Source organism: Alosa alosa, chromosome 10 (assembly GCF_017589495.1).
Source record: "Alosa alosa isolate M-15738 ecotype Scorff River chromosome 10, AALO_Geno_1.1, whole genome shotgun sequence".
Lineage (NCBI taxonomy): Eukaryota > Metazoa > Chordata > Actinopteri > Clupeiformes > Clupeidae > Alosa > Alosa alosa.
The window spans coordinates 33,994,450-34,007,509 of NC_063198.1; the positions used below are offsets into that span (position 1 = coordinate 33,994,450).

Genomic DNA, 13,060 nt, shown 5'->3' on the forward strand with positions numbered 1-13,060 from the left:
TGAATGTGCGTGAATGAGCTCAGTGGGATTACAGTCACACACACGCCTGTGAGAGCCAGAGGGACACAGAGAGGGTGGGGGAGAAGAAATGGGGTTGCACACAGAGGTTATGTGTGTGTGTGTGTGTGTGTGTGTGTGTGTGTGTGTGTGTGTGTGTGTGTGTGTGTATGAAGCTGTAGACTTTGTAGTGGAAATTGTCCCCTGAACTGCAGAACCCTGTCCCTAGAGACTCCCGCACCACAAAGAGAAGAGGGGATAGAGAGAGGAGAGAGGAAGAGAAGAGATGGAGAGAGGAGAGAGGAAGGGAAGAGATGGAGAGAGAGGAAGAGAAGAGGTGGAGAGAGGGGGGATAGAGTGATGAAAGAGGAAGACATGCTGTAAAGTGCATCAGCTGCAGTAAAGTGCATTCAGCTGCTGTAAAGCTCATTCAGAATGTAGCATTTTGACATGAGAATTGTCCACATCTCTCCAATACACAAGTCCTCCCACTGGCTCCCAGTAAGCCACAGAAATGACTTCAAAAAGCACTGCTGTGTCTAAACCTTTGAGTCTATAAATCATTCAAAGTTACAGCATTACACAGCTGTTCAACCCCAGATCACTGGAGAGACTATGCTAATATCTAATGCTACAACTAAACTATGCTAATATCTAATGCAACAACTAAACTATGCTAATGCTACAACTAAAACCGGTGAAGCAGCTTCTAGCTTTTAGCTTCTATGTTGCTCAGCTCTGGAACCAACTTCCAGCTCTCTAGTTTGCCCACCACAATACCTGCTATAGAGCACAGAAATCAGCCTATTTGGCTTGGTAGCAGCCCGTGGTCCTGAGATCGCACATGTGATATAGTAGCGGTATGCAATTAGCGCTTCACAGCTATTAAACCCCTCGCATCACCATGGTGATATTTAACCCCTCACATCACCATGGTGATATTAGACCCCTCAGTCCTCAGATCACACTTGTGGTATCCGTTGGCAACCCCTGTGGATGTGAGACAGTATAAGCGGAGCAACAGGTGAACAAGCAGGTGGAGGAGGGATGCTTATTACAGGTGAACAGGTGGAGGGAAGTGGGCAGCTGTGGCCCACTGGTTAGCACTCTGGACTTGTAACCGGAGGGTTGCCGGTTCAAGCCCCGACCAGTGGGCCGCGGCTGAAGTGCCCTTGAGCAAGGCACCTAACCCCTCACTGCTCCCTCGAAGCCGCTGTTGTAGCAGGCAGCTCACTGCTTGGGATTAGTGTGCTTCACCTCACTGTGTGTTCACTGTGTGCTGTGTGTGTTTCACTAATTCACTGATTGGGTTAAATGCAGAGACCAAATTTCCCTCACGGGATCAAAAAAGTATATATACTTATACTATACTTATTACAGGTGAACAGGTGGAGGAGGGATGCTTATTACAGGTGAACAGGTGGAGGAGGGATGCTTATTACAGGTGAACAGGTGGAGGAGGAGGGATGCTTTTTACAGGTGAACAGGTAGAGGAGGGATGCTTATTACAGGTGAACAGGTGGAGGAGGAGGGCTGCTCGTAAATCATTAATCTAAATATATTTGACATATAGTCACTTATATATATATTAGTCACTTTCTTTACGTGTTTCTTTGGTTGTTTATCTGCTAATCTGTAGAGCTTTAGGATGCAGTATAAATAAACACACAAACACAGAACACAGAAAATATCCCAAACATGACACAGCACTTTATTAGTCTGGTCCATCAGAAACATGACACAGCACTTTATTAGTCTGGTCCACCAGAAGAGACGTAGCAAGCTACATACATGCCCTCTGGCAGCAAATGGATGTAAACACACATTTAGCAATATTTCCACACATTTTGCTATTTCCACATACACACTTCATATCATTCTTTACATCTATGTAATATACACAATAAACTTGTTGATAAATGTAAATTTAAACACCACTCTTCAACTGTATGGCATCACATATTCGCACAGTAAATTAAATCACCCCCATACACACACAAACAAAAATAACCACACATTCATACTTACAAACAAACCTAAATAATCCAACACATACAATCAAACACAAACATAAACACATACAAACAAAGGCACATACTGAAAAACAAACACACAACATATACAATCAATAAATAACCCACATGCCTGTCTGATATGTATACATGAAGCTTAAAGTAATACACATACAAAGGTAAACACACACACAACATACACACACAGTATATCCCAAAATAGATACAGCCACATATATATACCCCACACTAGAGGAGACCAAAACAACCACACACCATAAACAAACATATTTATAAATAATACACATACACCTAACAACATAGACACACACATATCCAGCTTACGAATTTAATAAAAAAGTAAATCATGCATAATTAAAAAATAACTCAATTTAGGCTACTTGGCTACGCAATAAGGTTTCCGTTACAGCACATCATACGTTCAATGATAGCCAATCGGTGTGCCGGCTACAGGAGGTGTTGAACAGTGTTGGCCTACTATACTATACTATACTTACGTATACTATACTTATACTATACTATACTTATACTATACTATACTGATACTTTAAGAGTAGCCTTTTACTTTTCTAAGAATAAAATTCTACAACAGAAGCCTATAAGAAATAAAGGCCTGCCTCGAATACCAGCCTGCCCCAAATAAAGGCCTGTGCTTTGCGCAGCCTAAGTAAATAAAAGACCCCAGGCACAATTTGAGAATTTACGGTAACACTAACTATAAATTTCCCTTCCCCACACACACATCAGTGATCTGGGATCAATAAAGTACACATCAGTGATCAGGGATCAATAAAGTACACATCAGGGCAGCTGGCACAGGAAGTCTAGTTGCTCCTCGCAGCCCCTGGGCACCCAGTAGCCTGTGTCGCGTTCTATTGCCCCGCAGTGATGAAGGGGGCAGATCTGCTGGCCCCCTGCTGGTGCCCAGTGATGGTGCGCCAAACCCCCGCCACTCATCCAAAGCCACTCCCCCGCCAGGAAGCGCAGGCCCACCCACACATGCGTCGTCGCGGCAGCCTGGACCACCTCCTGGATGAGCGTCTGGTTGCCATGGTCCCCGATGCTGGCCAGGTCCCCCCCCAGCCCCCGGCAGTGCAGTAGAGCCTCCTCCCAGCCAGAGGGCGCTTTAAGCACCTTCAGCCTCTCCTGGGGCCTCATCAAGCAGAAGAAGGGCAGACGCTGAGAGCACGGCACGGCCTTCCACAATCCGTTCTCCATCTGTACGCATACCTGGTTACCATGGTGATTGGGCTCGCCCTCGCTCCAGTATTGGAGCTCAGCGCTGGAGCCTTCGGACCACTTCCAGGGGTTGTTCAACAGACCGATCCAGAACTCATCATCGAATATGTCTCGGAGAAGCGCGTTTTTATTGCCGTTGTGGATGGTGACCAGATGCATCTGTTTCCTCTCACACTCCTGTTTGGCCTCGTGCCAGCTGAGAGGTTGCGTGGTCAGCTGATATGTCTGCTCGTCCTCACACATAGACAAGTGCTGGTCATCACACGTCTTATCTCTCCACTCCCCATTAGAGTCCATCAGTCCGCAGAACAGCTCGGTCTTCCAGTTAGAGTAGCTCAGGCCCCCATCCTCCCCCCCCCCCAGTTCCAGCCTGCATCCTCTCTCCTCAGTGCAATCCAGTGTGGGGTGTCTGGCCACTGGCTGGGTTTGGTGGACACGCTTCTGAAGGTGGCCAGACTGAGGCCGTATTCCTCACAGAAAGTCTTTGCCTGCTGCCATGTCCTGTCCTGCGGGACAGTGTAGTATTGTCCCTGGTCGGTCTGGCAGATAAACGGCAGATTTGTATCGCAGGACTTGGTCACCCAGAGTCCGTCTGTGGTCACTGCAGCACACTTGTCAGTCTGGTGCCAGTTATAGAAGGCCGGCGTGCTGCCATCTGGCCACGTCCAGTTCTGAGCCCCCCGAATGAGCCCGATCCAGGCAGTCTGTGCGTGGTTCTGGCGTTGGAGTTTCTGGTGGTCAGCTGGGGTGAGGATGGACGACAGGTGGACATGGTACTGCTGGCAGTACGTCTGAGCCTCAGTCTGATTCAGCTTCTTGTCCACCAAGATGTGTGTCCTGTCCTGAGAACAGGAAGTGCGGACACACACACACACACACACCAGCAGTTGCAGCAGCGATGGTGTCTGCATGATTGACAGACTAACTGGACCCAACGCAGAGTCTGCTCTCCCTGTTCTTCTTGGACTCCTGCTGCTGGCTACAGCTCTCTTAAAGCCGCCCCCTGCCTAGCAGGTGGCATTTGCCAGGTAAATCCGCCCCCCTGCTTTGCCAGGTAAATCACAGGTGATCTGGAGGGCTCCGCTCTCGACAAGCAACAGTGATTTGAGTAAGGAAATGAGGAAATGAGGGCTAAGACAACAGATGGAGACAGCGCACCAGCAGCACATAAGCAGCCAGACTTTACATGTCTGGATGGGAGGCCACCACCCCACCACGCCAACACGCCACCACGCCAACACGCCACCACGGCACCACGCCACCACGGCAACACGCCACCACGCCACCATGGCAACACCCCATCACGCCACCACGCCAAAACGCCACCACACCATGGCCAGGACTCGACCGGCAACATGTCATATTTCCATCCACATTGAGTCCTGTCTATGTGTCATATTTCTCATTCAAAATAGCAGAGCAACGTAAGTGACAGAAAGAAAATAGAGGCGGGGCGTCCGACAAAAGCTCTAAATGTCGCGCAGCATCGCGCTGCACACCACAGCTCACCATCGGCTTTGTGTAGCATAGCCCTGCCGTCAGGATATTCCAACTGAAAACAATGTAGCCCAGTGTAGCATAGTGTAGCCTAGTGTAGCATAGCCTAGCCTAGTGTAGCATAGCCCTACCGTCAGGATATTCCAACTGAAAACAATGTAGCCCAGTGTAGCATAGTGTAGCCTAGTGTAGCATAGCCTAGCCCAGTGTAGCATAGCCCTACCGGCCAGGATATTCCAACTGAAAACAATGTAGCCTAGTGTAGCATAGCCTAGCCTAGTGTAGCATAGCCCTACCATCAGGATATTCCAATGTAGCCTAGTGTAGCATAGCCTAGCCTGATTAAACTGATTTTATTGCTAATGCTTGCTCGCATGACATGAAGGTCTTGGTGAGAGCGCTATGCATTAAAAAAAATTCTGATTTGAACAAGGTAAATGATAACTAAGCTATTTAATTTGGCTTAAGCAATGTGGCAAACACCTTTACACAAATGCAGCACACTGGTAATGTTAACTTTACCATAACATGCAAGCTGTGTGTATGTGTGTGTGTGTGTGTGTGAGAGAGAAAGAGCACACTGGTTATACCATAACATGCAAGCTGTGTGTGTGTGTGTGTGTGTGTGTGTGTGTGTGTGTAAGAGAGAGAGAGAGTGCACTGGTTATGTTAACTTTACCATAACATGCAAGCTGTGTGTATGTGTGTGTGTGTGAGAGAGAGAGAGCACATTGGTTATACCATAACATGCAAGCTGTAAAACATATTCAGATCAACAACAGAATTGTTCCTTCTCTTTGAATGGTATCATCATATAATCATGGCAGGTGTCTAAGGATGTATCTTAGCCTCCCTTTTATTTGAACAAGCAGTGAATTCCAGCTGATTGTAATGGTGCCCTTTGATAGCAGCTTTGTGTCCTATACTAGAACCCCTTTAATATCAGTGCCCTATAGAACCCCTTTAGTATCAGATCATACGTGCCCTATAGAACCCCTTTAGTATCAGATCATATGTGCTCTACACTAGAACCCCTTTAGTATCAGTTCATATGTGCCCTAGAACCCCTTTAGTATCAGATCATACGTGCCCTATAGAACCCCTTTAGTATCAGATCATATGTGCTCTACACTAGAACCCCTTTAGTATCAGTTCATATGTGCCCTAGAACCCCTTTAGTATCAGATCATATGTGCTCTATACTAGAACCCCTTTAGTATCAGATCATATGTGCCCTATAGAACCCCTTTAGTATCAGTAGCAGCTATGTGCCCTATAGAACCCCTTTAGTATCAATAGCAGCTATCTGCTACTGCCCAAGATTGAGCCAGGTGTGTTTGACCCTGCCTACTGTTAATGTAACAGTGTCCACACGAGCCAGGTGTGTTTGACCCTGCCTACTGTTAATGTAATTAGTGTCCACACGGACCAGGTGTGTTTGACCCTGCTTACTGTTAATGTAATTAGTGTCCACACGGACCAGGTGTGTTTGACCCTGCCTACTGTTAATGTAACAGTGTCCACACGGACCAGGTTGGGTGTTGCACTAGGGAACCAGCACGTTACGATAAAGAAGGAGTTGTGCGCGTGTTAAAATTGTTATTATTGGGCAAATAAGATATTCAGCACGGAGTGAATCTTACAGAAGATGCCGTTACAACACAGCTACCACTCCACTGGTAACAAAGCGGCCGCATCTGAGAGCCTTTTCTGCAAAGAGCCCGTTGCCAGGTTGGCACTAATCAAGGTCTGATTCAGTGTGGTCCACACAAGCTGGGATGACCAACGCCATCTCCTGTCAACCTGGAAGGAGTTTTAAGCTGGGATGACAAACGCCAAGAAAAATAACTTTCGAACGTCAAGTCAGGTCGGATTTTTTGCTCGGAGACAAAACTCTTGTGCCCCGAGGTATCCGACTTGGGTGAATGTGTGTGTGTGTGTGTGTGTGTGTGTGTGTGTGTGTGAATGGGTGAATGTGTGTGTATGTATGTATGTGTGTGTGTGTGTGTGTGTGAATATGTGTGTGAATACGAGGTTTTCCTCCATATTTGTATGTGGCATATGGTTGCAGAGCTTCATGTATAACTTACAGTAAGAGATGCTTTAACCACACAGCTATTGATAACATTCTTACAGTGAGAGATGCTTTAACTGTTTAACTGAGACAATCACTACGACAGTCAAAAGTATATCAGCTAGAGAATTAGCATACGTATCATACTCATTGTATCATCTTAAAGGCAGCTGCCAAATGAGAAGTATGATGGTGTAGGGGATACCAGAGCAGGCTAGTCTAGCCAGCTGGTACGTTGTGTAAACCTCCCTCCCGACGCCTAAGTGATGTTAGCAGCCTGGGCTGTTAGCTCACTTGCTAGCTCAACTCCCAATTCAAGGTGCTGCGAGATGCAGGTTCGAGTCTGGGCGAGTGATACAATGCAGCCACAGACACACACACGCACGCACAAGCACACACACACATACACACGCACACACACTGCTGAGCCACACGGTCAACACAATGCAGCCGCACACACACACACACACTGCTGAGCCACACGGTCAACACACCAACAACAACAATGCCAGTTCCATTTGCTCGGGGTGGACAACACAAACACAAATGACCACAGGACAGCAGTGGCAGATGTGATTACGCTGGAGCTTGTGAGACTCGTTAAGCTCGTTAGCCTCTATCATTATCTCCAGAGCTCACTAGGCTCGTTAAGCTCGTTGGCCTCTGTCATTATCTCCAGAGCTCACTAGGCTCGTTAAGCTCGTTGGCCTCTGTCATTATCTCCAGAGCTCACTAGGCTCGTTAAGCCTCGCTGGCCTCTGTCATTATCTCCAGAGCTCACTAGGCTCGTTAAGCTCGTTGGCCTCTGTCATTATCTCCAGAGCTCACTAGGCTCGTTAAGCTCGTTGGCCTCTGTCATTATCTCCAGAGCTCACTAGGCTCGTTAAGCTCGTTGGCCTCTGTCATTATCTCCAGAGCTCACTAGGCTCGTTAAGCTCGTTGGCCTCTGTCATTATCTCCAGAGCTCACTAGGCCGTTAAGCCTGTTGGCCTCTGTCATTATCTCCAGAGCTCACTAGGCTCGTTAAGCTCGTTGGCCTCTGTCATTATCTCCAGAGCTCACTAGGCTCGTTAAGCTCGTTGGCCTCTGGCATTATCTCCAGAGCTCACTAGGCTCGTTAAGCTCGTTGGCCTCTATCATTATCTCCAGAGCTCACTAGGCTCGTTAAGCTCGTTGGCCTCTGTCATTATCTCCAGTGACATGGGAACATGAAGCCAAAGTTCCCTGTACAATATACAAATGATCTGGAGAAACAAATGATCTTATCCAGTATGCAATGTCAATACCTATTGTACAATAAACAAATGATCTGGAGAAACAAATGATCTTATCCAGTATGCAATGTCAATACCTATTGTACAATAAACAAATGATCTGGAGAAACAAATGATCTTATCCAGTATGCAATGTCAATACCTATTGTACAATATACAAATGATCTGGAAAAACAAATGATCTTATCCAGTATGTAAAGGTTTGTTTAAACGGTGTTTCATCCTTGGTGGAACCAGGTGTTTCCCACTCACACACAAACACAAATACATACAACAATAAGACGATAACTGCACGTGCTGGGCCTAGCAAAAGAGCTAGGGTCAGCTGACGATTACTGAGGCTTTTGCAGAAAGCACTAAATATAAAACCAACAGTGACAGATGGAGGCAGTTAACAGATGGAGGCCATTGTTAGTAGGCGGTGTGCAATTTCGAGCAAAAACTCAAAATAAGGGGGGGTAAGTGTAAAGATTTAAAACCAGAGAAAGTGAATACTGTCTGTTGGCATTTCTGGCCAGAAACATCGAAATGTAAACATGGTTAAAGATATTAGCCTTCTTTACGCACTTTTCGCAGCTATTCAAATTTGATTTTGCCTATATTGTTTTTTAAACATTCATTCGTGTAGCATATGACCACTTTAAAATATTTCACTGACATAATTTATTTTGTAGCCGATGCTTTGCATGGTAAAAAGTTAATGTAATGTAAAGTTAAGTATTTATTTTGTAGCCGATGCTTTGCATGGTAAAAAGTTAATGTAATGTAAAGTTAAGTATTTATTTTGTAGCCGATGCTTTGCATGGTAAAAAGTTAATGTAATGTAAAGTTAAGTATTTATTTTGTAGCCGATGCTTTGCATGGTAAAAGTTAATGTAATGTAAAGTTAAGCATTTATTTTGTAGCCGATGCTTTGCATGGTAAAAAGTTAATGTAATGTAAAGTTAAGCATTTATTTTGTAGCCGATGCTTTGCATGGTAAAAAGTTAATGTAATGTAAAGTTAAGTATTTATTTTGTAAATGATGCTTTGCATGGTAAAAAAGTTAATGTAATGTAAAGTTAAGTATTTATTTTGTAGCCGATGCTTTGCATGGTAAAAAGTTAATGTAATGTAAAGTTAAGTATTTATTTTGTAGCCGATGCTTTGCATGGTAAAAAGTTAATGTAATGTAAAGTTAAGTATTTATTTTGTAGCCGATGCTTTGCATGGTAAAAAGTTAATGCGTTAAGTTAAGTATTTATTTTGTAGCCGATGCTTTGCATGGTAAAAAGTTAATGTAATGTAAAGTTAAGTATTTATTTTGTAGCCGATGCTTTGCATGGTAAAAAGTTAATGCGTTAAGTTAAGTATTTATTTTGTAGCCGATGCTTTGCATGGTAAAAAGTTAATGCGTTAAGTTAAGTTGAAATCCCAAGTTTCGGTCTGTTTCTCTTCTCTGGTTCTTCATTTTGTTTCTCTTCTGTGTTTTAATAAATGTGTGTTTTCAGTTTTAATAAATGTGTGTTTTCAGTTTTAATAAATGTGTGTTTTCAGTTTTAATAAATGTGTGTTATCAGTTTTAATAAATGTGTGTTATCAGTTTTAATAAATGTGTGTTATCAGTTTTAATAAATGTGTGTTGATCACGTGTAATAAATGTGTGAATCACGTGTCACTTCAGGGCAATTCCACGGAAAATTGACTTTTTGTCACATCCATAACGCCAGTAAAATGCTTTGGCATTTGTATGTGAATGATAACGTTCATTTTTTGTGCATTTTGTACATTCTTCAGCCAAAAAGAGTAAATGTTCAAATTTTAATGTAATCATTCACATCATACAATACCATCACATTTTATTGGTGTTATGGATGTTACAAAAAACATAATTTTCTATGGAATTGCCCTTCATTCTTTCATTTGATTTGACATTATGGCCAAGGCAATTTGTCTTTAAAAGTATTAACCAGACAAAAGTTATTTGACGTTCACCTGAAGTCTGGGCTTCAGTGCAGCAGCCACAGAAGAGCTGAGTGGCGATGAGCAACATGTCACTATACAATAGGCTACTAATAATTCATTAATTGAAGCTATTTTCTTGTACAACATTAAATATTTCAATGTAAATGTACAGTGTAAGACATGTAAAAAAGCCAAGAGGTTAACAATGTCAAGATCAATAATGAATTGTGTAGCCTGACGCGGTAATTTCACATAATAACACGTCACGTCTCTGGCAGGCTACAGTATTTCAAATAGCATGCTTATGCATTACTTATATCTCCATTGCATTTACAGAGCAATCCCTGCAAAGTGTTTAGGTTAATTATAGAAGAGACCAGGATCAGTGTGTGTCTGACGGGGTGGGGCCTGGCATCACCATGGTGACTCTCTATCGTTGGTCAGCCATCACAATGGACGATGACACGGTCCATCGGCACAACTCTAATGGGCACCCAGTAAGTTAAAAGTTCTTACATTGAGTTACTTTAATGTAAATGCCCTGGGCTCAGGACACTCCAAAGTTAACCAAAACAAACACCTTTAGAATGTCCACGCGTACAGCCGGCCCCTCCGCTGCTTCGGCCATGAATGTCCATCCAGCTTCAAGTTCCTTACAAACAATAACCGCTCTATTTCAAGAGTCAAAACTGCTGTTTTCTGATCCAAAAGGAACTTTTGGAGGAATTCTTTTGAGTAAATATGTAGGAAATCCAATATTTTGGACATGAAAAAATGGCATTGCACTACATACTTCACTTTACTGCAGAATTGCAATATTTTGGACATGTAAATATTGTCGTACTACACTGGCATGTACCAGGTGATGGTAACAAACTGACATGATGAAAGGGCACTTTCAGAGTTATCCAAGAAAGACATGTTATTTATATATTTAAATAATGGTATTTTTTAGCTAAACAATATATTAGACACCTGTGAACGGCAGGAAATTCATTCACCAAAGCTTTAAAAGCATCAATGGCTTGTTATGATCAGTACCGCCTTCACAATCTGCGCGTGATGCTGCGCACGGGCCGCGCCGCCTCCTCGGTACTGGCCTTCATGCGCGTCGGGCCGCTTTGCCCTTCCCCGCGGCTTGTCCGCACCCGGTAAAACGTTATGTTTTTGATGAGATGACTGTAGTCTCTCTCGTCTTGTTCATTATCTCCACGCAGACACACACCACTCGTGACGGCACTCCAACACAGCCCACCCCGCTGCACGGATGCGCGCGCGCTCAGCACTGCTCCCACGCAGCGGTCTCCCAGCAACCTCACCTCCGCGGCAGCCTGTCGGTAATGTACCGTAGGATGTGTTTTATCTACACTAGTATGAAGCGTCGGGCAGTGCCACGGCACGTGTCCATGCCGTCCACACACATTGTCATGAAAAATAACGCGGCCTTTATTACCGCCCACAAGTGTGTCATTGTTACATTATCAGGGATGTGGAACAGCGAAATGGACCTGATGTCTTTAACACTGAGCGTGCAGCAATGAGCTAGCGACGGGCAGACTGACCGATACGGTAGACTAATGAGTAATGACTAATATAAATGCTATCTATGTCAGGCAAGGAAGGTGGTATCGGAAGGGTTAAGTTATTTTCAGCTGTCATCACATAAGAGCGAGGAAGCCATGATTAGGCGATGATAACACTCTAATTTAGAGACAGAGCAGCCCCCACCCGCTGGCCCGGACACTCTGTGATTAACAGATGAACTGTTATGATGCACCTGTCCCTGTTGCACTTGTGTTCGAGCCCACTTTTCCCTTTAGATGCGAGAACGTGCACCACCGAGGTGTGTGTTCGACAGCAGCACACGTGATGTTTGGCACTACCTAGAGCAGGTGCTGAGAGAGACGCTCCCTCAGAGCTCCGGTGTTGATGCTCCGGCGCGCTCTCAGTGACAGTCCGCACAAGCTTGCCATGAGTCGCTGCAGGTAAGGTGTGGGCCACATGTCCCTCTCAACCTTCCTGTCCCAAATGGACGGACTTCACCTTTGCCAACAATCTGCAATCTGCACAAAGAGCGATCCGGTGTGAACGGACCAGATGCGAGTCAGGTAGGCTACTCACCCGAAATCTTGATCCATGGATTTGAAAAAGAATTTGTAGCTGTTGACCGAACGGTTGCTGAGGACATTTTTAAAATCCGCCAACGTGACTTTGTCAGGTGCAATTGACAATTTGACTAAATAAGGAGTTTCCTCCTCGTCTATGTGGTAAATGATTTTAGTCTCCGCCATGAGAGTGAACCGAGAACAATCACAAGACAAACTGCTCGGTCGCCAAACAAAGCGGGCGGAGACAGTACAGAAATGAAATAAATTAGATTATGATTCAATAAATAAGATGAAACAGTGCACGCGACACAATAAATATCGTCTCGTGGTCTGGGCAGGTTGGGAGGCGGACATCATGGAACTGCTGCCTGCCGCGCGCCTGTCTCCAGCCCCGTGATCTCGCCCGCACTGCTGGCTGGCTGCTGCTGCTGCGGCGACGCGTGCAGGCAGGAAGAGAATGTTCACATCCTCCGGAGCCGCGCTCGCCTCCCCTGCCTCGTGCTGCCACCGTGTGGCGCGCACGGAGACCATGCCGGGACATTGGTGTTCGATGAGATAGTTGTGTTCATGTGTATGCTCACAGTGTACCGCGGAGATCCAGCCTGATGATGGACAACATTGCTTACTGGCTAATGCACACATGACGATCCTGATATTCATACATGCTATGGCACACACACACACACACACCAAAGTCACATAAAGCTCTTCCATGATGTGATTCAGAGGTCAGTGCTGCCATGGCGATAGCATTTCTCTCTCACGCCATCACGAAGACCCCTTCTCTCTCTCTCTGTCTCACCCCACCCCTCTCTCTCTCCTCCTACCCCTCATCTCTCTCTCTCGCCATCTCTCTCTCACCCTCTCTCTCTCTCTCTCTCTCACCCTCTCTCT

The 13,060-nt window shown here is 45.1% G+C and overlaps 1 pseudogene; it reads right to left on the minus strand.

Moving 5' to 3' along the window:
• The window catches only part of LOC125301598, a 52,072-nt pseudogene extending 39,534 nt beyond the window's left edge, over positions 1-12,538 (minus strand).
• Positions 12,539-13,060: the final 522 nt, after the last annotated feature.